The sequence below is a fragment of the Nicotiana tabacum genome, chromosome 14, assembly GCF_000715075.1.
Source record: "Nicotiana tabacum cultivar K326 chromosome 14, ASM71507v2, whole genome shotgun sequence".
NCBI classification, from domain to species: Eukaryota; Viridiplantae; Streptophyta; class Magnoliopsida; order Solanales; family Solanaceae; genus Nicotiana; species Nicotiana tabacum.
Window position 1 is genome coordinate 100464733 of NC_134093.1, and position 24289 is coordinate 100489021.

The following is a 24289-nucleotide window of genomic DNA, read 5'->3' on the forward strand; positions in this document are numbered from 1 at the left end:
TTTGACTCAAGTAAGTAAGAAGAAGCTTGAAGTTTATTGATATCAATAGCTATTACATTCAACTTGAAAAGTCTCTCAGTTAGGTAACCTTTTCCTACGTACACATTATTCTTACTTATTACAACTTTTTCAGAAACAAACACACACTTAAATTCATTCTTGATAAGAAGTTCAGTAGAGACCAAATTCTTGCGAATTTCAAGAACATGGAGAACATTGTTTAGAGTCACAACTTTGCCCGAAGTCATCTTCCAAGATATCTTTCCAACTCCTTCAATTTTTGCTGTTGCGGAGTTTCCCATAAAGATAGTCTCGTCGGGCCATGTGGGAACATAAGAGGGAAATAACTCTTTGTTAGCACAAACATGGCTAGTGGCTCCAAAATCAATCCACCACTCCTTGGGATTTCCTACCAAGCTGCATTCAGATAGGATAGCACATAAGTCCTTCATTTCATCATTCTTTTCAACCATGTTTGCTTGACTCTTTTTCTTGTCCTTCTTCGGTTCACGGCAGTCCACAGCCTTATGTCCAACCTTTTCACAGTTGTGGCAATTACCTTTGAACTTCTTCTTGCTCGGGTAATTTTTTGGACCAGACGACTTCTTTCTCTTTCTGTTGCTTGTAGACGCTTTCTCAACAATATTTGCTCCTATTATTGTTGAGTTACCACGGGACTTCTTCTTAGCAGCCTTGTTGTCATCTTCAATCTGTAGACGAATAATAAGGTTTTCAAGCGTCATCTCCTTGCGCTTATGTTTCAAGTAATTCATAAAGTCCTTCCACATCGGAGGCAACTTTTCAATAAATACCGCAACTTGAAACGCTTCATTTATGACAATATCTTCAATCATAAATTTATAATTAGTAAAATAATCTATATCTTGAATAAAAATATTGATTCAATTTATACCTTCAGTAAGAAGTTCGTGAACAATCACTTGCAGTTTTTGGACTTGCGTTATGACAGATTTGCCGTCAACCATTTTGAAATCCAGAAATTAGGCGGCCATAAACTTCTTAAGTCCATCATCTTCAGTCTTGTACTTCTTTTCAAGAGTATTCCATAACTCTTGTGATATTTTCATGACGCTACAAACATTGTGCAAGCCGTCTTTCAAGCAACTTAAAATCTAATTTTTGCATAAGAAATCAGAATGCTTCCATGCCTCCGTGACCACAAAACGCTCATTTTCAAGAGTTTCTTCTCCCAGAACTAGAACGTCCTCGCTGATAAAGCATTGTAAACTGAGTGTGGTCAGGTAGAAGAAAGTTTTCTACTGCCAATACCTAAAGTCCACGCCGAAAAACTTTTCGGGCTTTTCTGCCGGTGCCATCGCCGGTGCAGGAGTTGTGCGACTTGAAGACTTTGTAGCCATTGTAGCAGTAGTAGTCCCGGCGGAACCATTCTGTTGTTCCGTACTTGTTGTCATTTTTCTGTAAAAGAAATCGACACAACCAGAATTAGTAAGTCGGATAAGTTTTTATATCTTCAAACCAAATATAAACAACCGAGTAGAAAATCACAAGGATTTTAATTTCTGACTGAGTAGAAAGTCGGAAAGACTTTAATCTCAAACTGGAGTAAAAAATCCAATGATTTTAATCTCCAAAACGGGAGTAGAAAATCACTAGGATAGTAAGATGAACACAGAATATAAAATTTAAACTCTTTAAACTTGTTATAAACCTGTGTTCGAAAATAATTTTTGCAAAAAAATTAAACAAACAGAAGCAGAAACAGAATAGAAACAAAAAAAATAAAAGTTACGAGCCCAACAATAAATTGTGTTTCCTTAAGGAATTTAATCCCCTCGTTGTCGCCCAAGGTTATTGGATTAATCCCTCCCATGATAGAACGGAACAACTATCCTGTAACACCGGCAATGAAAATTACGTAACTTCGTCGAACTCAACAAACTGCAGTAAATCACACTTATGCTTACGTTTGGCTTTGGAAAATAGTGCAGAAATGCAGAAGAAAGAGGGGAGAGTATGCAGATTTTCGGTGCTGAAAAATGACGCAAAACCTCTGAATTTATAGCCAAACAGTCTGGGTTGATTAGGTGCTAAGGTACCTGTTCATATAAGGTACCATTTCGGCAGAAGACTGGTCGCGAATTTTAAACTCAAAACGATCATTGGGAACCGTGAATTTTAAATAAAAATTCCGCAAAAAATATCAGAAAAGAAATTATATAATGAAAAACGGGAAATAAATTTATCAATTGACCGAAGCCGAGCGATGACGACAGCAACGGCGCGAGGCACCACTTCTTCTTAACTCTTTAATAACTAGAAGATGTGCTTATCTATATAAGCATAAAGATTTTCTTTCCATTTTCCGATGAGGGACAAAGTGCATTAGTAAAGGAAACAACTTCAAACTTTTCGTTTTCCTCCAAATCTTTTCCCTTCATTTCCCACTCACACCTCTTATCTAATTAGATAAAAACCCTACAATCCTCCACATGATTTGGCAGAACCCAATACTTCAGGCTCGAATCCAATATATATGTTCAAAAATTAAAGAAGTGTAAAAATAGAGTTAGATATACATTTTAGAACTCGTTTTCTCAGTACAAAACCTACAATATCTTACTGTTGCATATGTCATTGCAAGAAAACCAAGTTAAAGCACGGATTACAACTTATATACTTATCTCTGCAAGATGCAATTAATTTGTTGAATATCAATTTCTCTGCTAGTTGATCATTTAGAAGAAAACTGATGAACCAGTTCAACGTACTTCAACTACCAATTTGTCTCTGATTCCTATAGGTTATATATACGATCATTTACTTACTTGTTCTGAGTAAATCGAGATGATATATAGTCCTTTTTGTTAACTTGACTCTGTAAAATATTAGTCCAGTCAAGACAAAGAAGTATAAGGTCATTTGTCGAAATGCCTCAAATGTCTTGTTTATTATATTCTAAGCAGTCAGGATGGCCGAGTGGTCTAAGGCGCCAGACTCAAGTTCTGGTCCTCGAGAGAGGGCGTGGGTTCAAATCCCACTTCTGACAATTTTGATCAATTTTTTGTCTCAACAAATTTACTGAATTACATTTTCACCTGTTTTTTATTTTTTTTCTAAACAGTTGATTCCTTACCATTTTTTGTTCGATAGTAATTTTTTTTTTGAGAAAATCCATTAATCTTATTCCATTACTTTAAGTAATCGGCAAACAGTATGCAAATCGAACAACGTTCTTGTGTTCATCACCTCATAAACAAACAGAAATGGTTTCAACAAAATTGAATTTATTATACTTTTCAAATTATGCATTCAGAATTTAAAATTTATAAGTAATATTAATAATTTTCATCATATCTTTATGTTCCGTGTAAGAAAATATTACGGTCGGTTGAACCCGTAATATATGTACTTCATCCGCAACGGTAAACACACATTGGACCAAACCACTGTGGGTGTGTTTGGTACAAAGGAAAATATTTTCTGAAAAATATTTTTTTGAAAAATATTTTGCTTATGAACTAAAATGACTTCCTTGCTAAAAGGAGGTAAAATATTTTCCAAAATTCTTTTTCAACTTTCCTCACCCTCCACTCCCACCAACACCACCCCCACCCCCACCGCCAACACCCACCATCCCACTCCCGCCCGCACCCTACTCTCGCCATTGCCATCTCGACCCCTAGCCCCCTACCTACCACCCTCTTCCGCCTTTACCCATTTCGTCTCTCATAGTGTTTGCCTAAATTATATATTTTCTTAAAAAAATATCTTCTATTACCTAACCAAACATCAAAAAATAATTTTAAAAAAACACTTATATTCTAAGAAAATATTTTCTTTCGTACCAAACACACTCTACCTCTTGCTATATTTTAGCATGGCTGCATGTGGTAATAAAGTATGCAGATGTGTCAAGGAGACAATATAGCTTTTACATATCAAAATTCACTTATTTATTTCAAACTTATTTAATTCCTTCAAAGTGAGAAGGGTTCTCTTTTAGGTCATTAATTTACTTACTACCTTGGTCGGTGTAGCCCATAAGACTATTGATATTCCGTAGGCAATGGTAATTTCCACAACTACCCGTTGTCTCAAAGCAAGAGACAATATGAAACTGAAATCTTTCTTATCTATCCCTTTTTTCTAATACTCTATTGTCTCAAATTATCTATCGTGTTTCTTTTTTATATGCTTCTTAATAAAAAATAAATAGAATTTTTTTTGCCTATTTTACCCTTATTTATAGCTTAAAATATAATCTTTTTTCATTTAATACTTACTTATAATTAAGGTATTTGTAGTCTTCAAGAACAAGTAATATTAAGGGTTGAATAGAAAAAAATAATTAATTTACTCTTAAATTTCAAAAATGATAAATAATTTGAGACAACTATATTTAAAAACCACGACAGATAATTTAAGACGGAGGAGTAAAATCTAAGACCAATCTATCTCTTAAGAGTGAATGAAGTACGTAATCTTGTTACCCTTGGGCAAACTTGCGATCTAAAAGACTTTTCTAAGTCATATTTGCCATCGCCCCTAAAACTTCTCTTATGTAAAAGGAAATAAACAATTCATATAGCACATTAAAAATTGTTACTCATGCACAGTATAATTTTCTAACAAATTAGAGGAATTTAATCGAAACGCCTTTAATTTAGACCATGTAACTCTGCCCGTGATGGTAAGCAAAGCGATATAAAAATATGAACCTTTGAATAATTTTTGACAGTAAACTAAAACAATTGAACATGTTTTATCAAATACGAGCATCCTGTCGACATGTCTATGTTATTTTCATGTGGTTGAATTAAAAGGCATCTCATATTTTTTTTTTTCCAGTTTTGGTTATAGTTTCACTGTCGCACTGTACAAGACATGAATCTTATATACCCCAATGGTCACAAACATTTAGGACATCCAAGGTCATTATTCATTGCATATGGATTTAGTATTGTTCTTTAAAAATTTGAGCATAATTCATTGTACTATGATTGTACATTCGCACGAATCTGAATCTTATTCCATTTGTCAGTACATATCATTGCAGATTTTCATTGCTAATTATCTAGCATGAGAACTTTCAGGATATAAACTGTGCAATAATAGTGCCACCTAAACTTAAAGGTAAGTTTGATAAAGTGGTAGTTAGACGGATTATGTGATATGGGACAAAAAGTTGGTCAGTCAAAAGCTCTCATTCCCATCAGATAAAAGTAGCAGAGATAAAGATGATGGATATGTGGGCATACGAAGAGATAAGATTAGGAATTAAGTTATCCAGGACATGGTGGGAGTGGCACCCATGGAGGATAAGATGCGAGAAGCGAGACTGAGATGGTTCGGGCATGTGAAGAGGAGAGGCGCAGATACCTAAGTAAGGAAGTGTGAGAGGTTTGCCTTGATGAGTCTAAAGAGAGGTAGAGGTAGGTCTAAGAAGTATTAGGGAGAGGTGATTAGGCAGGATATGGCACAACTTCACCTTGCCAAGGACAGGACTCATAATAGGAGGGTGCGAATGTCGAGATTATGGTAGAAGGTTAGTGGGTAGTCGAGCGTATTTTTATGTCTTACCATTAAGTAGTAGTATTAATCTTGTACTCTTTTATTCTTAGATTTTTATTATTTCCTCTTGTTTCTTATTATCTTGTTGTTGTTACTGCCTGTTAATTTTGTTTCCTTTTTTCATTTTTCCTTAAGCTGAAGATCTTCGGAAACAACCTTTATCTTTTCATAAGATGGGGATAAGGTATAGGTATATACTACTCTCCCCATATCCTACTTGTAGGATTACACTAGATATGTTATTGTTGTTGTAAACTGCGAAATAATAGCTGAAGATAGATTTTTTTTTTCAATTTGTTACTAAATGTGCAATTAGATTGCCATAATTAAACCAGAATACATTTTACTATATCATTTTATCAATCCTACAAATTCCAGTAAAAGTGAAAACCATCTCCACTGCAAACTAATTCATTATCTCTCTCCTAAAGTGACCTTCAGCATATGAAAGGCAAGAAGCCATAAGCCAGTAAACAGAGTAGGCTTCACCAATTATCTCCATTTGTTTAGGAACCCGATTTTTAAAGTCTACTTTATTAGGGGCCCGTTCGAGTACAAGAAACTTTTTTCACTTTTTTCGGAAAATTTTTAATTTTTTTCTGAATCAGTATTTAGCCATGAAAATTTCAAGTTTCACTTGAAGTTGAATTTCGAAAATTTTTGAAAATTTAAAAAACTCAAAAAAACTATTTTTCAAAATTTTCACATCAAATCACTCATAAAATACAAAAATAGGTCCAAAATTGTATTCATGTTCAAACACAACTCTAATTTTCAAATACCAGTAAAAAATTCACAATGTTTTGGAAATTTCACAATTCTTATGTCCAAACGCCCAGTAGATATAAAATTGTTGGTTCTTTTGTTTTTCAGCTTCACCTTGCGGAGAAACATAGTCACAATTTCATGTGTAAATATTTACCAATATAGCAGTAATTTATCTTGGCAAATGAAAGTAAATTGTGGTAGACATTGGATGGTTGTTGCCACATCTAGCAGTAAGTCAATAACTACTAATATTCAGCAAGAAATATGAAATCAACCATATAGGAGTGAAAATAAGAAATGAAACATGTATACTTGATATATATTTAAAAGAGTTAGAGGAAACATATTGTACCAATTGTATACCCATAAAACGGTACAGTTGAATTTATACGTGGTTTTTAGAAAAGTGAATTAATTCGATCCTGAAATAACAAGATAATTGAAGAAATATATAACACTTAGCCTTGATAGGAAGACGAAATGACAGAAATAAAGATTCTGGCAGAGAAGCCTCCGGGCGCAATAGTAATAAGAACAAGAACAGAAAATAAGAAGATAAAATTGATTAGAGTTTTGAGTAGATTGTAGTATTAGTTTATACGTAGAAACTCGATTCCGACACCATTACGTAGGTGTATTGTTTACCTGTAAAACGGTACAGTTGAATTTATACATGATTTCTAGACAAGTGAATTAATTCGATCCTGAAATTACAAGATAATTGAACTAATATATATAACACTTAGCCTTGATAGGAAGACGAAATGACAGAAATAAAGACTCTAGTAGTGAAACCTTTGGGCGCAATAGTAATAAGAACAAGAACAGAAAATAAGAAGATAAAATTGATTAGAACTTTGAGTAGATTATGGTATTAGTTTGTTAGAAAATTCGTGTCCCTACAATGATAACAGAGCTCACTATTTATAGCTATGTCTAGGAAATGAGGTCTTAGGATCGTGCCCTTCTTTAATGTCAATTATGAGGGTCATTGATGAAGATGTAACGGTGAGCATAAATGTAAAATTCCTTATAACGAGCAATATACTTAATGCTGTAAAATATTCTCCATTAAATGCTACAGGGCGAAGAGTATTTATTTTATACTTATGAGCGTTATTCTTTCCAGTGACAGACGGGACCGTTGCCTTCGGTTTTGGCTATCTCCCGTCTTAGGTTTCACGTGTCCCTCTTTTGGGAGGCCACGTAGCATAACATATTTTACCTTATACAGATAGTCCCCCTGCTTTCAGTTGACATAACTTTGTGTCACCGAAAAGTTGGTAGAAATACTCTTTTGGCGGGAATTACCATAATCCCCTCTGAAGGCTTCTAACGGTTGATTAGACGTATGTCTCTCCGCATTTAATGCCCCGAACACGCGTCATCCCACTATTCAGCACAATGTTTGCCGATTATCGAGGTAATCATGGCCATGAATTTTGCTGCCAAAATTTTTACTTATACGCATCAACCTTCTCCCCTTATAGTCCATAATTTTCCAAGTTTTCTAAAACCTTTCTTGCTATTAATAAACCTTTCTTTAACTCCCTTCAAACAAAAAATCTTTCTTTCATCCAAATGGCTTCTTCTTTAAAGAACGTTAGCTCTTCAAAGGGCAAGAACAAAGTCGAGGATGCTGCTCCTCCAATGGTAGATTCCATCATTCCTAGAAGTCTTGTTATAACAAAAGACTTCGAAGAGTAATTTCCTTCGGTTCTCCCTCGCACAAGGGTTGTTGGCAGATACCTTTCTTCCATCCGTTCTTCCAGTATTCTAATTGTGAAGGAAGACTGCCGCTGCCATGATTTGGATATTATTGCTCCTGATCTATCGGAGCGACTGACCCTTCCCAAGGAGGGTTTTACATATTTTTACATGTATCCATTTACTTTGGATGTGTTCTCTTTGAGTAGAGATCTTGACTCTGTTATTGTGAAGTTCTACCTCCGCTATCAGGTATGTTTGGCACAAGTAAGTCCTTCTGTTTGGAGGACGATTGCCTGTCTTTGGCGTTTGTGCCAAGAGACGGAAGAGGAGCTATCTTTAGCTCATGTGATGAATCTTTATTCTCCCAAAATCTTCCGCGGGGGAATGATAAATTTCAACAAACGTGACCACCATGCTCTGCTATCTAGCATGGATGATGACAATGATCGTGGGTGGATGGAATGGTTTGTTGCAGTTGCCACCAATGACATCATTCCGGCAACGGCTTCATTCTTTCCGAAAGTATGGAACCACACTCGTAAGCTCCTTGTTTAATATTTCTTTTATTAGGTATTCTTCTATATGCATATTGATCCTCCATCTTTTGAATGTTTCAGCAACTCGATGGGTCCCACCGACGGTTGAAGGCTTGGACCAGTGGGTCCAGAAGATCTTGGATGCCACTACGCCTGAAACTCGCACGTGGAAAATACTGGCCCTTAAATACGGGTGGAAGGCCAAAAACCATGGTAACTGAAACTCACCTTGTTTTAGTTTTTTATGTGAAGAAATTGATTGACCCCTTCTATCTTTTCTATGAAATTAGGTCTACCCGCAGGCTCTATTGTTGTCCCCGAGGAGGACGTTTTGGTTGATCCTGCTGACACATAGAGGCTTCTTCAGGAGGCGCTTACTCGAACAGGTGTCTCCGGTCCTGCTTCGAGCACAAGTGTTTCTTTACGGAGTCCCCGGTCAGAGAACAAACAACCAAAAAGAAGACGCTCCTCCGCGGCCAGGGAAAAGAATAAGAGGCGAAGAACGTTGCCCCTGGGTCGTCTCCGGTAGTTGTGGTGACTAGCCCTCCTCCTGGTCCGGTCACATACACTGTGATGATCGACGATGATGGAGAAGCTAGTGATGGGGGAGCTTCTCTACGTAGAAGGCGACGATCCTCATCAACTCAATAGAATGCTCAACATGTCAAGTTAATTACAACATCTGAGGACGATGTCTCGCCGCTCCGGGGGAATATGATATGGTGGAAAAGGCCAACTCCCGCTTCTGTGTCCCAGTCGTCGCGCCAGTTATTTTGGGGCTGAGTACCGGTTCCCTGTTGTCCTTGGCTGATGAGCAACCAACAACTAGCACTACATTTGTTGCAGCTGCTTCTTACTCTTCAGCTCCATCAACTTCATCTCTATCTTCACCAACACCAACAACTGCTACATCATTTCCACCTTAATTCACTCTTCCACCAACAACTGCTACATCATCTCCACCAGTCATACCTGACCATGAAGGGAATTTGGGGTAAAATTATGATGCCCCTTCTGAAGATCAACAAAGGGGGAGGAATGTTACTCTTTCGGTATCTACCGGATGCAACTTGCTATCCCGACCGATGGAGCTTGCTAATTATTTGAAGCCTTTATCTTCAGAGAAAGATTGGGAAAAAATTTAGACACTCTCGGGAGAGTGTTTGTTGAACAACGCCATGCACAACGCCGCATCGGTACATTCCTTTCTTCATTACTTATTTCTTCTATTTTTTGCCTGAACATATCCTAAGTTTTGCCTTTCTTGCTTTGTAGGCCAACTTTCTTACTTCTGAGGGCTTTCAGAGGTTGATTCATGAGAAGGAAGAAATTACCTCCGCACGGGATCATCTTTTGGCAGAGCGGGAGCAAAGCATCGCTCGCCTCACAGAACGGGAAGCCAAAGTCGTTGAGGCCATTTTATTGGAGGCTCGTTTGCAGCAAAGTGAGTAAAAGGTGGAGACCCTTAGCCAAGATATTGCCCCGCAGAGGGTTTAATTTGAAGAGGCTAAGGCCAAATGAATTGAAGTTGATAACGTCGTTCTTTCTGCATCCGATCATGAGGCTGCCTTCGCTGAAAGATTGACTAACTTAGAGGCAACCTTGAACTCCTAAAATGAAAAACTTGCTGCTGCGGGGGCGAAATATACCTAACTGGAGGATAAGTATAGGAAAACCATCGAGCATAATAGGCTCTTTGGTTCAACTGTCCTCGACCTTGATGCTAGCCTCAGATCCGTTAGATCCGCCCGGGAAAGCCTTTCTACCGAGGTAACCAACTCAAAGAAGAACTTAAGTGCTGAGCGGCTTCCCTCGTCGTTAAGAAAACTTACAATATGTACAACATGAGGATAAAAACCTTGGAAGAGGCCAAAGATGGTATCATTGACTTTGATGCTAAAATTACTAAGGCCCGTGAGCTTGAGTTGGCTGCTAAAAATGGTCTCCCGACAAAGCATGCTGCTTTCGGTTCTTTCGGTTCCGGTTCTGAAACTTCGGGAACTAAAGAGGAAGCAGAAGGCGAAGATATTAAAGGCTGAACTAGCGGAGGCCAAAATGTTGAGCCATCGGCGGATCTATCCACTTCCCCTGAGGGCGCGAACACTTCTCTTCCTCCGGGTTCCGGACATGCTGCAGTTTAGCTTTTCTTTTCTTTTTCCAATTCTTGTATCTCTGCCATTTTGGCATGTTATTGTAAATAAAAACATCTTTTTGCTCAAGTATTGTTTGAGTCTTTCCTTCATTTGAACATTTATGCAAGTTTTAATCTTTACATTCTCTTCTTTTTGCTTAAGAGTTTTACGCAGGTTTTACTATTTGCATCTTATTATGTGAATCCTTAGGTGTATTTTTCCCAAAAGCATTTTGATTCTGAGCATGAGTTCTTCCGAAATCAACCCTTTAACGTACGATTTTTTATAAGAGAGAGCCCTCTTATGTTTATGGTTCTCTTGAATAGGACGTCTCATGTTCATTATGGCACTAACATTTGAAGTACTGGTTTAACTTTCAAATGACAAAGTTAATTCATCGTTCATACAAGAAACAAGATAAAAACAAAAGGACTTCATTTTATTCCTTCTATATTCAAAAAGTACATAAGCATTTGTTATGCTGAAAAAAGAAATTACCATTACTTGTGGCGAACTCGTACAACTTGTTTCTATGGGGCTGGTCGCGCAGTCCCCGGTCCCGGTGATATAATTATATTTTTGGTTTTCGCTTCCCGATCGATGTGCAATCATTGTTGGTGTATCCTCATATTGTTCCCCCCCTCCCCCTTCCCCCCCAGTGTTCAAATACGAAGAATGTGAATTGGAACACTAGAAGCCTTGTACCTTCGAGGATCCTACTAATGAATTAATAGATAATTCTTAACTCGGTAACACACTTTACTTCCCCTCAGGAATTTATGCTATCGAGCGAAGGACTATCTAACAATCCTCTAGTGGTTTATACTCGTGAGCTCCGGGGTGCCTTCCCATGTTGGACCTAGCTTCCCTGCGTTGATCTCTGGGGTGCTTTGAGTTACTTTCCTTAGGACCAAGTCTCTTACTTTGAAATAACGTAAGTTGGCTCTTCGATTATAATACCGCTCCATTCTCTCCTTTTGGGCTGCCATTCTTACATGCGCCAAGTCCCTGCGCTCATCGAGTAGCTCCGAGTTTACTAACATTACTTCATTGTTTGATTTTTCATATGCTTGGAAATATCTCAAGGTGGGTTCCCCTACTTCCACCGGGATTAAAGCTTCTGCCCCGTACACAAAGGAAAAGGGAGTCTCTCCTGTGCTCGATTTGGCCGTTGTTCGGTATGCCCATAAAACTCCGGGTAATTCCTAGGGCCAATTACCTTTAGCCGCTTCCAACCTTTTCTTGTGGTTTTGTATAATCACTTTCTTCGTTGACTACGCTTGACCATTTGCGCTCGGATGGTAGGGTGAAGATGTGATCCTCTTTATTTTTAAATCTTTGAGGAACTTTGCGATTTTTGCACCGATACATTGTGACTCATTATCGCATGCTATCTCTCTTGGTATTCCAAACCTGCAAATTATATTTTCCCACAAGAAATCCACCACTTCGCGCTCGCCAATTTTCTGACAAGGACCTGCTTCCACCCACTTAGAAAAATAGTCAATCAAAATCAAAAGAAATCTTACCTTTCCTCGGGCCGGCGAAAATGGCCCGACGATGTCCATCCCCCATTTCATGAACGTCCACGGGGACATAACTGAATGCAACAGTTCTGTCGGTTGATGTACCATTGGTGCGTAGCGTTGGCACTTATCACACTTTTGTACGAAATCTTTGACATCTTGTTCCATGCGGGGCCAATAATATCCTGCCCTAACCAATTTCCGCACTAAGGAATCTGCGTCCGAATGATTTCCGCATATCCCTTCGTGGACTTCTTGCATAACATAGTTAGCTTCGGATGCCCCTAAGCATCGGGCCAACGGGCCTTGGAAAGATTTTCTATACAGTTGGCCTTTCTTAAAGGTATATCGCGATGCTTTGGCGTGCAGCGCCAGAGACGCTTTGGAGTCTTCGGGAAACTTCCCATGCTCGAGATAATCGATGATTTCATTCCTACAGTCCCAGAACAAATTAGTCGCATTTACCTCATAGTAGCTATCTGTATCCAGGACCAAGTTCTTCAGTTGTACTACCGTCCGAACTCCTATCCCTTTATTTATGTCGATGATCCAAGGTTAGACAATGTGTCCGCTTTATACATTATCGTCCCTCGGGATATGAGTAATCGACCACTCCCGAAATCGCGCCAACAGAGCCTGGACCTTTACCACATATTGTTACATGCGCTCCTCTTTGGTTTCGAAGATCCCGTAGACCTGATTTACCACCAACTGTGAGTTGCATTTGATTTTGATGACCTCAGAATCAAGTCCTCGGTCCAGTTCGAGCCCTGCAATAAATGCCTCATACTCTACGTCATTGTTAGTTAAAAGGACTATTCTAATGGCTTGCCTTAGGGTTTCTCCCAAAGGCGTGATTAATACTATACCAAGCCCGTACCCTTTTACGTTGGAATCTCCGTCTGTAAATAAGGTCCAAACCCCCGATGTCAATTCTGACACCATTACTACCTCTTTGGTTGCTAGAGGCGTTAATCCCCGACTGAAACGACCACAAACTCAGCCAAGACTTGAGACTTAATTGCAGTCCTTGGTTTATATTCTATGTCGAACTCACTCATTTCGACTGCCCATTTGGCCAATCTACCCGAGAGCTCAGGTTTGTGAAGTATGTTCCGCAAAGGGAAAGTGGTCACCACGGCTATCCGGTGACATTGGAAGTTGGGCCTCAGCTTTCGAGCGGCGACTACGAGAGCTAAGGCCAGTTTCTCCAAATAAGGGTAGCATGTTTCTGCTCCCATTAAAATTTTACTAACGTAATAAATGGTAGATTGCGTACCTTCATCCTCGCGGACTAAAACTGCACTTACTGCGACTTCTGAGACAGCGAGGTAGACTAAAAACGTTTCACCTTCTTTTGGTTTCGAAAGCAATGGATGGCTTGACACGTACTTTTTCAAATCTCTCAAAGCATGCTGGCACTCCGGGGTCGATTCGAAATTGTTTTTCTTTTTTAGCAGTGCGAAGAAACTGTGACATTTTCTGATGACCGGGAAATGAACCTGCTCAAAGTTGCCAATCTCCCCGTGAGCCTTTGGACTTCCTTCACGCTTGATAGCTTGTCCGGGATGTCCTCGATGGCCTTGATCTTATCGGGGGTTTTCTCAATTCCCCTTTGCGATACCAGAAATCCTAGAAACTTACCAGAGCTGACCCCGAACACGCATTTCTCGGGGTTAAGTTTTATATTATGCTTTCTTAGGATGTCAAAAGTTTCTTGCAGATGTTTAAGGTGATCACCTGCATTTAAATACTTAATGAGCATATCGTCTATATAAACTTCCATAGTTTTTCCTATTTATTTTTCAAACATCTTATTCACGAGTCGTTGATAAGTGGCTCCTGCGTTTTTCAACCCGAAGGGCATCACATTATATCAATATGTACCAAAATTCGTTATAAATAATGTATTTTCATGATCCTCCGGGTTCATATTAATTTGATTGTACCCGGAATAAGCATCGGGGAAACTCTTTAACTTGTGCTCGGTTGTAGCACCAATTATTTGGTCGATGTTTGGCAGTGGGAACGAGTCTTTCGGGCAAACTTTATTCAAATATTTATAATCTACACACATGCAAAATTTATTGTTCTTCTTAGGAACTACTACTACATTAGCTAACCAGCCTGGTTACTTTACCTTTCGGATCAAACCGCTATTAAGTAAGTGAGTTACCTCTTCCTTGACGAATTTATTCCTGGCTTCGGCAATAGGGTGTTTCTTTTGTCTTACTAGAGGTACGTTGGGATCCAAACTTAACTTGTGTACGACTACCTCCATCGGGATACCTTTCATATCTTCATGTGACCATGCAAAACAATCGGCATTAGATTTAAGAAATTTAATAAAGCCAGACCTAGGCTCGGGATGCAGTCATGTCCCCAAGTGGAATTACATTTCTAAGAATTCTTTAAACAATGCAACTTGCTCAAGCTCTTCCGCTGTGGATTTCGTAGCATCCATCTCTTCTGGAACCTAGAAATATCTCGGCACCTGATCAAATTCCAATATTTCTGACCCTGGGCTAACTTCATCTAGCCCAGTTCATATAATTGTTATGACGCATGTTCTTTTCCTTTGCTACTGGAGATCGAAATTACATTCAGCTCCCTTGCCGCCGGTTGGTTACCCCTTATCTGTTTAACTCCTCCGGGCGTTGGAAACTTCAGCAATTGATGATATGTTGATGGTACATCTTTCATTTCGTGCAACCACAGCCTTCCCAGAATAATGTTATATCCCATATCACCATCTACCACTTCGAAAAGAGTTTTTTTCATTACTCATTCGGGGTTTGTGGGTAAAAACATCTCTCCTCGGGTTGTCACGCTCGCGAAGTTGAATCCGACGAGGGGTTTTGTGGCGGGAATGATACTTCCGATGAGTTTATCTTGCTCCAATACTCTTCATTGTATGATATTGTCCGAACTTCCTGGATCTACTAGGACAGGTTTAATCTTAAAATCTAGCACATTTAAATAAATTACCAGTGCGTCGTTGTGCGGCAGCAACAATATGTCTGCGTTATCCTCCGTGAAAGTGATATAGTCTTCGGCGACTTCCCGGAGACTTTTGCTATGGGTTATTGATACTTTTGTCTTCTTTACTACCAAAGAGGTGACCCCGCTGATCTCGTTCCCCACGAAGATCATATTGATTGTTTTGGCGCGGGGGATCTCCTACTTTCGAGGGTTCCGTGTTGTCCTGGTTACGACTATAATTGTTCTTAGCTAGGTCACTCAAGAATTCTCTGAGATGTACATTCTTCAACAGTGTTGCCACTTCTTCCTGGAGGTGTCGGCAATCCCCTATACGGTGGACATTCGTCTCATGGTATTCGCACCACAAGTTGGGATCCCTCTGGCTGGGATCAGATCTTATTGTTTTCGGGAACTATGCTTCTTTGATGCTTCTCATGGCTGACACCAACCCCACTACACAGAAGTTGAAATTGTATTCTGACAGCTTGGGGTAGGAAGGATCCCGCGCCCCTGACGCTTCTTTATCATGCAATGATCTATTGTTCCGATCGCGATCAGTCCTTCTGTTGATTGCAAACCTGTCCGCTGACCGGAAGCCTCTGCCACGGCCTTCGGTCCATTCATAGGGAAAAACCTGGCCCCTCGAAGACCGTCCGTCCTTGTCGAAATCGTCTTTTCATTTTACTCTATTCTTTTACCGTCCTTTTGTCAATGATGGAAAGCCAGCCTGATCATCTTCGATCCTTATCTTTGATTCGTACCGGTTATGGACATCCACCCAAGTCGTTGCTTGAAACTCAAGCAGGTTTTCCTTCAATTTCTGGGAAATGTCTGAACTTCTCAAATTCAGTCCCTTGGTGAATGTTTCAGTCGTCCATTCATCCGGGATAGCCGGGAGAAACATTCTCTCCTTCTGGAATCGGGTAACGAACTCTCGTAGCATCTCGGACTCTCCTTGCGCAATCCTGAATATGTCGGCCTTTCGGGCCTGCACTTTTCTGGCCCCGGCATAAGCCTTGATGAAAGAGTCCGCGAGCATCTCAAAAGAGTCTATGGAATGCTCGGGTAACAATGAATACCACGTCAAGGCTCCCCTCATGAGAGTCTCTCCAAATTTTTTTAGCAAAACATATTCAATTTCATGAGAAGCTAAATTATTTCCCTTCACCATTGTTGTATAGGTGGTAATATGCTCCTGAGGGTCTGAAGTTCTGTCATACTTTGGCATATCAGGCATTTTAAACCGCTTCGAGATTAATTTTGGTGCCGCACTTGGATTGTATGGCAATTGAGTATACTTCTTTGAGTCTGGACCTTTTAGCATCGGTGGTGCGCCCGGGATTTGGTCCATGCGGGCGTTCACTTCCCTCATAAATCGTAAGAGTTCATTCTTGAAGTGATCGTTTTTGTTATTGGGGCCGGATTCGCTCCCCCAGCCCCATCGGAGCAAACTTCTCCCCTCGGGGTGTTGTTGTTGACCCTCTGCGTTGTTTGATTCTCTGGAGCGCCGGAAGGAACCGGATCTCGTCCATTCGCATTATTCGAAGCCCCCGGCAGCGCCTGCTCCAACTTCGTCATAACCTTATCCTGCCACGTGAGGTGGCCTAGAATGATTGCATGTTGTTCTTGTAGGATCCTTACCGCGTCAACGACATGTTCTTCCTCAGTATCATCACGAGTTGTCTCCCGAACATGTCGAGGATATTTCCTGTCATGCACCGGCGTGGCGTCATTCCCCTCATTGTGGGTGTCACTGATTGAATCCTCGAAATGAGGTTGATCCCCTCGAACCTTGGGATTGTGCGTGTTGTTAACACCGTTATCTGCCATTTCTTATGATTTATTCTAAGACAAAATAATCAAAACACGTTAGTAAAAAAGGCAATGATCAACTTAATTGCACGACTGTCTAGGCCCCACGGTAGGCGCCAAACTGTTTACCCGTAAAATGGTACAGTTAAATTTATACGTGGTTTCTAGACAAGTAAATTAATTCGATCCTGAAATTACAAGATAATTGAACTAATATATATAACACTTAGCCTTGATAGGAAGACGAAATGACAGAAATAAAGACTTTGGTAGTGAAGCCTCCGGGAGCAACAGTAATAAGAACAAGAACAGAAAATAAGAAGATAAAATTGATTAGATCTTTGGGTAGACTGTAGTATTAGTTTGCCAGAAAATTTATGTCCTTACAATGATAACAGAGCTCACTATTTATAGCTACGTCTAGGAAAGGAGGTCCTAGGATCGTGCCCTTCTTTAATGTCAATTATGAGGGTCATTGATGAAGATGTAACGGTGAACATAAATGCTAAATTCGTTGTAATGGGCAACGCACTTAATGTTGTGCAATATTCTCCATTAATTGCTACCGGGCGAAGAGTATTTATCTTATTAAACTAAGATGTATAACATACTCAAAATGCCATTTAAATCTTGTGGTTTTAAACATGCCATGTCATGCCTACAAGAAAGTGTTGTTAAGGGTAAAATCGAAATGTTAGAATTAAAGAGTTACTAAATATAGGCATTCTCTTTAAAAAGTTTAATAAAGAAAAGTAAAACATAGAAACTGAAATAGAGGGAGTACTTTGTTTTTTCCACTGAATCTATTATTTTATATATATATATATATATATATATATATATATATATATATATATATATATATATATAAGATCATTTGGTTGCCCAATAAATATTAAATTTTGAACTCATAATTAAATTCATCAAATTTGAATTTTGTATCTCCTTATGTATCTCCTTAACATTCAATGACCAGTCACGTACACAAAAGCATAAATGTAATAAGATATAGAGACCTTTTATAGTTAAAAAGGAAAATGGTCGTATTTACCTTTTTACTTTCAAATATTGTTTAAGTATACCCTGTTGGGTTTTTTTTAATCTAATTAGATAAGAGGTGTGAATGAAAAATGGAGGAAAAAGATTTGGAGGGAAACGAAAAGTTTGAAGTTGTTCCTTTACTAATGCATTTTGTCCCTCCTCGGAAAATAAAAAGAAAATCTTTGTGTTTATATAGAGAAGCATATCTTATAGCTCTTAAAGAGTTAAGAAGAAGTGACACCTCGCGGGCCGTCGCTCGCTCGGCTCGGCTCGGCTTCGGCTTCGGATTTGGTCAATTGATATGATTGATTGATAAATTTTTTGACCAAAATTATTTCTCGTTTTCCGTTATATAATTTCTTTTCTAATATTTTTTGCGAAATTTTAATTTAAAATTCGCGGTTTCCAACGGTCAAATTCGTGACTAACAGAACAGACACCATTTTAAACGAACAAGTATCTTGGCACCTGTTGAAACCCAAATCACTGGCTATAAATACAGAGGAGTAGCCTCGATTTTCACCACCAAAAATCTGAAAACTCTCCCCTCATCTACTGCATTTCTGCATTATTATTTTCAAAGCAAAACATAAGCGTGGTTTACTGCCGTTTGTTGAGTTCGTCGAATTTCTGTAAGTTTTATTGCCAATATTACATCATAGTTGTTCCATTCTATCATGGGAGGAATTAATCAAATAACTTTGGGCAACAGTGAGAGGGTTAAATTCTTTAAGGAAACACAGTTTTTTGTTGGGCTCGAATATTTTTATTCTTCTGTTTCTGTTTCTGTTATTGTTTTATTTTTGCAGAAATTATTTTTCGAAGACAGATACTAACATACCTTCAGAGTCTCTCTCTCTCTCTCTCTCTCTCTCTCTCTATATATATATATATATATATACACACACACACACAATATTACAATATTTTCACTACATGGGACATTTGAGCCCAAACATACAATTGACTCAACCCAATTAGGAATCTAAATAGGGTGGTGGCTTATTTTAGAGGTTGGGTTTGTAAATCAATCGAGTTGGATCAATTGTGTATTTGGCTTCAAGTGTGAAATTCAAAAATAGTCAGATTTACAAGTGGTAATTAAAAAATAGCAACAGTTTCAAAAGTAATCGAAATTTAGTCACTATTAATACTGTTCAAAATCCGAAAAATATTCCAGCATAATATATTGGAGTTCAAATTTTTTACATGTGAACTTCCAACATAATATACTGGAGTTCCAACATCAGGTGCTCCAATCTCCAGTATATTATGCTGGAACTTTTCGTGTGCTGGAGTTCCAGCATAATATGCTGGAAGTTCATATACAGGTGCTCCAATCTCCAGTATATTATGTTGTAACTTTTTGTGTGTTGGAGTTCCAGCATAATATGCTGGAAGTTCATACACAATTATGCTGGATAGAAATACTCTAACTAAACAAAGAAAGCTCTAATATAATATGTTGGATTATGGAGCTCTTACGTATAAACTTCCAGCATATTATGTTGGAACTGCAGCACATTATGCTGAAATCTCATATGTAAAAAAAATTCGAACTCGAGCTTATTATGCTGGAATTTTTTTGAATTTTAAGGGTGTTTTTGTTCAGATTTTCTTTTTACATGAAACAATAGCGAAATTTTGATTACATTTGAAAATGTGATTAATTTTCAATTAAGAGTAGGCTATTTCTATGCTAATAGCCTACTCCAATCTCCAGTATATTAGGCTATTTCCGTGTGCTGGAGTTCCAGCATAATATGCTGGAAGTTCATATACAGGTACTCCAATCTCCAGTATATTATGTTACAACTTTTTGTGTGCTGGAGTTCCAGCATAATATGCTGGAAGTTCATACACAATTATGATGGATAGAAATACTCTAACTAAACAAAGAAAGCTTCAATATAATATGTTAGATTATGGAGCTCTTACGTATAAACTTCCAGCATATTATGTTGGAACTGCAGCACATCATGCTGAAATCTCATATGTAAAAAAAAATTCGAACTCGAGCTTATTATACTGGAATTTTTCCGAATTTTAAGGGTGTTTTTGTTCAGATTTTCTTTTTACATGAAACAATAGCGAAATTTTGATTACATTTGAAAATGTGATTAATTTTCAATTAAGAGTAGGCTATTTCTATGCTAATAGCCTACTCCAATCTCCAGTATATTAGGCTATTTCCGTGTGCTGGAGTTCCAGCATAATATGCTGGAAGTTCATATACAGGAGTCAAAAATTGATGTGCAAAACTTTTTTGAACTCCATGAGACAAGCAGGGTCAAAAGTTCAAAATCAACCACTTCTAAAACCATCCTTGTAAATTACCCTGGGTTGGGTTGTTGGGGCATCTTGGTGAAGCTAGTCCAATGGATTTATAGTCTTTTGGATAGAAAAGTAGCTGATGTTTTTTTTCATTATTATACAGGTTGTCCAAAATATTTTATCGACCAGTATCCATTTACAACTTTTGGTATTGTGTGCCTTAAATGTAAATTGAATACCCTGAAGGTATACAGAGTAAATACCTATTGAATATTTTGACAGTAAACTAAAACAATTGAACATGTTTTATAAGGGCATCCTGTCGACATGTCTATGCCATTTTCATGTGGTTGAACCAAAGGCATTTCATATGTTTCCTTTTCCAGTTTTGGTTATAGCATCCGTGTACACCAAACAAGACATGAATTTTTCATACAAGTGGGATTAGTATTATTATTTTGACAATTTGAGCATAATTCATTGTACTATGATTGTACATCTACACGAATCTGAATCGTTGCTGCTTTATACAGTACCTTATTCCGTTGTCAGTACATGTCATATTATCTTTGCTAATTATTTAGCACGAGAATTATTAGTTCTATGGATTCCAGGATATAAACTATGGACTACTAGCGGAAGGTATAGTTTTTTGTTCAATTTGTTAATTTATTGTGCAATTAGATTACGATAATTAAACAAGGTAATGCTTTTTACTGTATCGATTTTATCAATCATACCAATTCAAGTAAAAGTGAAAACCGGCTCCCGTGCAACCTAATTCATTATCTCTCTCTTTTGAAGAGATGGCGGAGCCAAAAATTTATATAACGAGATTTAGAAAAAAGAATACTAGAATATTTTAGTCCCGACATATTTGTGATCTAACACATTTTTTGAGCCCCATTTAATATTATACTAGAATTTTCTTTTATGTCAACGGAATTCAACAGTTTATATATATAATTTTAAAATTATTAGTATAATTCCTAACCTTGTTATTGTTCCTTCCATTTCTTACAATCCCACAGATGTAGAAAACAGAACAAATGAGGTCGCCAAGCAGGGGCAACCTAATGAGGTTATTGAGCAAGGGAGCAACTTGATGATGATGCAGTAGTATAAGAGGTTGTTGAATGTAAAGATTTTGCTATAGTGGTTTTAGTATGCTCCTTTCAGAACCGCAATTTTATTCCTTATTCAAAAGGATTTTCTATATAAAAATTTTAGTCTCATTGTTGTACTTGTTATTCTCGTTGATTAATGTGTGTGTCTTGGTGCTATGTTATTATTGTTGTTATATACCATAAATTACTGCAATATAGAAATGTGAATTGAAGTGCACGAAAAGGGTATTTTCGGAATTATAAATATATTTAAGGGTAATTCTATAATTTTACTCTTACTCCTCATGTCTTTTTATTAGACACGTGTACTGCTCTAACACAAATTTCACAACCTAACTCTCTGATTTCACATTCTACTGCTCAAGTACAAAGAACTCGAACCAATCTTATTCTCCTTCAATCATCGGCCACCAAATCCGGACTATAACGGCTTTAGCTTTGCCCAATAGTTAGAAGTATATCATTGTAGTATATTTAGTATATTGTATATTATTACGGTATACTGTTGTAATATATTGTTGTGTATATTATTGTAGAGTTCTATGTTCTTGAAGTATACTATTGTGGAATTGTATATTGTTGAAGAATACTGCAGTAAACTGTATAATATAGCAATACTTGTATCGTATATTATAGACGGTAACGGTATATAGTTGGCTAACTATGTTACTTCTTCATATTACAGAGCTTCAAGCTCAACAATCGGGGGGAGGGGGGGTTGGGGGGGTCATCAAAAATTCGATTTCACTCACCTCAAATTAGCTTCAAATACTTCAATATAAAGTTTCCAAAGGTACTAGACAATATTTTGTAACATGCATTTCGAATCAACAACAGAATATTCAAGTTGTAAATTTATATTAAAGATATTCAAGCTCAATAATAATGGGTCTTGAAAAATTCAATTCAAAAACCTCAAATCAACTAGAAAATGAGACCAAATATAATGCAAAAATAATGTAGAATGATGGCGAAAGTTGTAATCCATATAGGAATTTCTATTAAAATAATAGATGCAAAAATCTATAAGGTTACATACGAAATGCTTGGGTTGAATGGGTTTCATAATGCATGAGAAGAGAAAGGTTGTGGGGAAGGAATGGGTAGGTGGAGTAATATTTTTGGGATGGATAAGTACTATTTGCAACGAAGTTTCGGATTGGCAAGAGTAGGTTACTCTAGTGGTGAACACCCTCCACTTCCAATCAAGAGGTTGTGAGTTCGAGTCACTCCAAGAGCAAGGTGAAGAGTTCTTGGAGGGAGGGTCTATCGGAAACAGACTCCACTGTTTAATTTAAATGAATGATTTAAATGACTGATGATACTCCCTAGTAAAATAGGTCCTCAACACCACACAACGTGTCCCCTAAGATTTAAAAGCTTGGATTATACACCTTTCCCTTCCCCATATAAGGCCTTGGCATTGCCAATTTGCAAAAAAGTGGAATCTTGCGCTTCTCCACATTCAAATCAACCATTCCCAATCATCTCTACCTCCGAGTGAATTACAATGCCGATGCCGGCGACTCAAATCGCCGCCGATAAAAATTAGAGAAAGGGGATAAAGGATCCCACAAGGCCGTGAAACGATCTTCAAGTAATTTGAAGAAGCTATTTACTGAAGCGTTGTGTTCCACCGATGTTAAATCCATCTTCAAATCCAAAACTAAGCCGCCTAAGACTCCTATCGATGTTGTTCGTCGGTCGACGTTCCAATTGGCTGCCCTTGACTAAGTGAGTGAGAAAGCTAAAAAACATTCCTTCTCTATAAACTCTTCTTCAATAGCTCACCCTTCAAACCAAGAAATTGTATTCTTTCTTGAATAAAAGAACATTGATTCTTAGAGACCTTTAATCAAAAATCGAATAGGTCCTACAATATCAAATCTAACAAAGTCGGCAAGAAAAGGATGATGGCATTAAATCTGCCTTTGACTGGAAGCTAATAACCATAGAATCCATATTCAGTGGATAAAGGTGAAGTTAAGTTCTTCCTTCTTCCTTCTTCCGGCCATTTTTATTTCTTTTCACCACTTATTTGCAGAACTTTCACTTCAAAGCTCATAGACCTCCTTTTCACAAAAGAACTACACTCAGTTCGTAGATATGTCTGACCTTCGATTTTCCAATCACTGCCCTTCCCTAAGAAAAATAGTGCAAGTGTAGCTTAATTCTCAATGCCCCTTTTTTCAAGAGAAAATTTTGTTTGAAACGTTTGCACCTTCATTTATTCGTAGAGGTACTTATTAATCCCTAGTGATTTTGTTGCACGCAAATTTGTCTTTATCTTTCTCGTATAAACACGCAAATTGTTTTTTATCTTTCTCCTATATATAGATAAATACACAGAGGCATATGCAACAAAGTGGTGTCGCATTTCTCTTTCTTCATATTATTGATAAGTATTAAATAAAGTTAATAAGATATTAACTATGTGTTTGCAATATATTGTCTTGGATCTTATTATAAAAAAATTTATTTACTAATATAATGATTTGAATACTTTAATTCAAAGTTCTAAAATATTTCTATTTTTAAAAAGTAAGCAATCTTTCTTTCTCTTCTTTCAATAAAGATTTCATATTTTTTCTCTTTTTTCTCTAAAACTGAGTTAGCATATCGTATGATGCTAAATTTATAATTTTGTTCGATAGGTTAATGGCTTATTTCATCAAACATACCAAATATCCACTGAAAAGTTTTCACCAGAAAAAATACCAACCATGGTTTAAAGGGCAAATTAGTCCCATGCCATTTTTTAGCAGTCCTTTGAGTTTTAGTTGGTGTCATTTTATTCCGTCAAGTTTATTTTATTTCACTTGAGTCCA

At 37.7% G+C, this 24289-nt stretch overlaps 1 non-coding gene across 1 annotated transcript; it reads left to right on the plus strand.

The window, feature by feature from the left end:
* The first annotated feature begins 2944 nt into the window (after positions 1-2944).
* On the plus strand, positions 2945-3028 carry TRNAL-CAA (transfer RNA leucine (anticodon CAA)). The gene has a single exon. It is a non-coding gene; the product is annotated as a tRNA-Leu (tRNA).
* The last annotated feature ends 21261 nt before the right edge of the window (positions 3029-24289 follow it).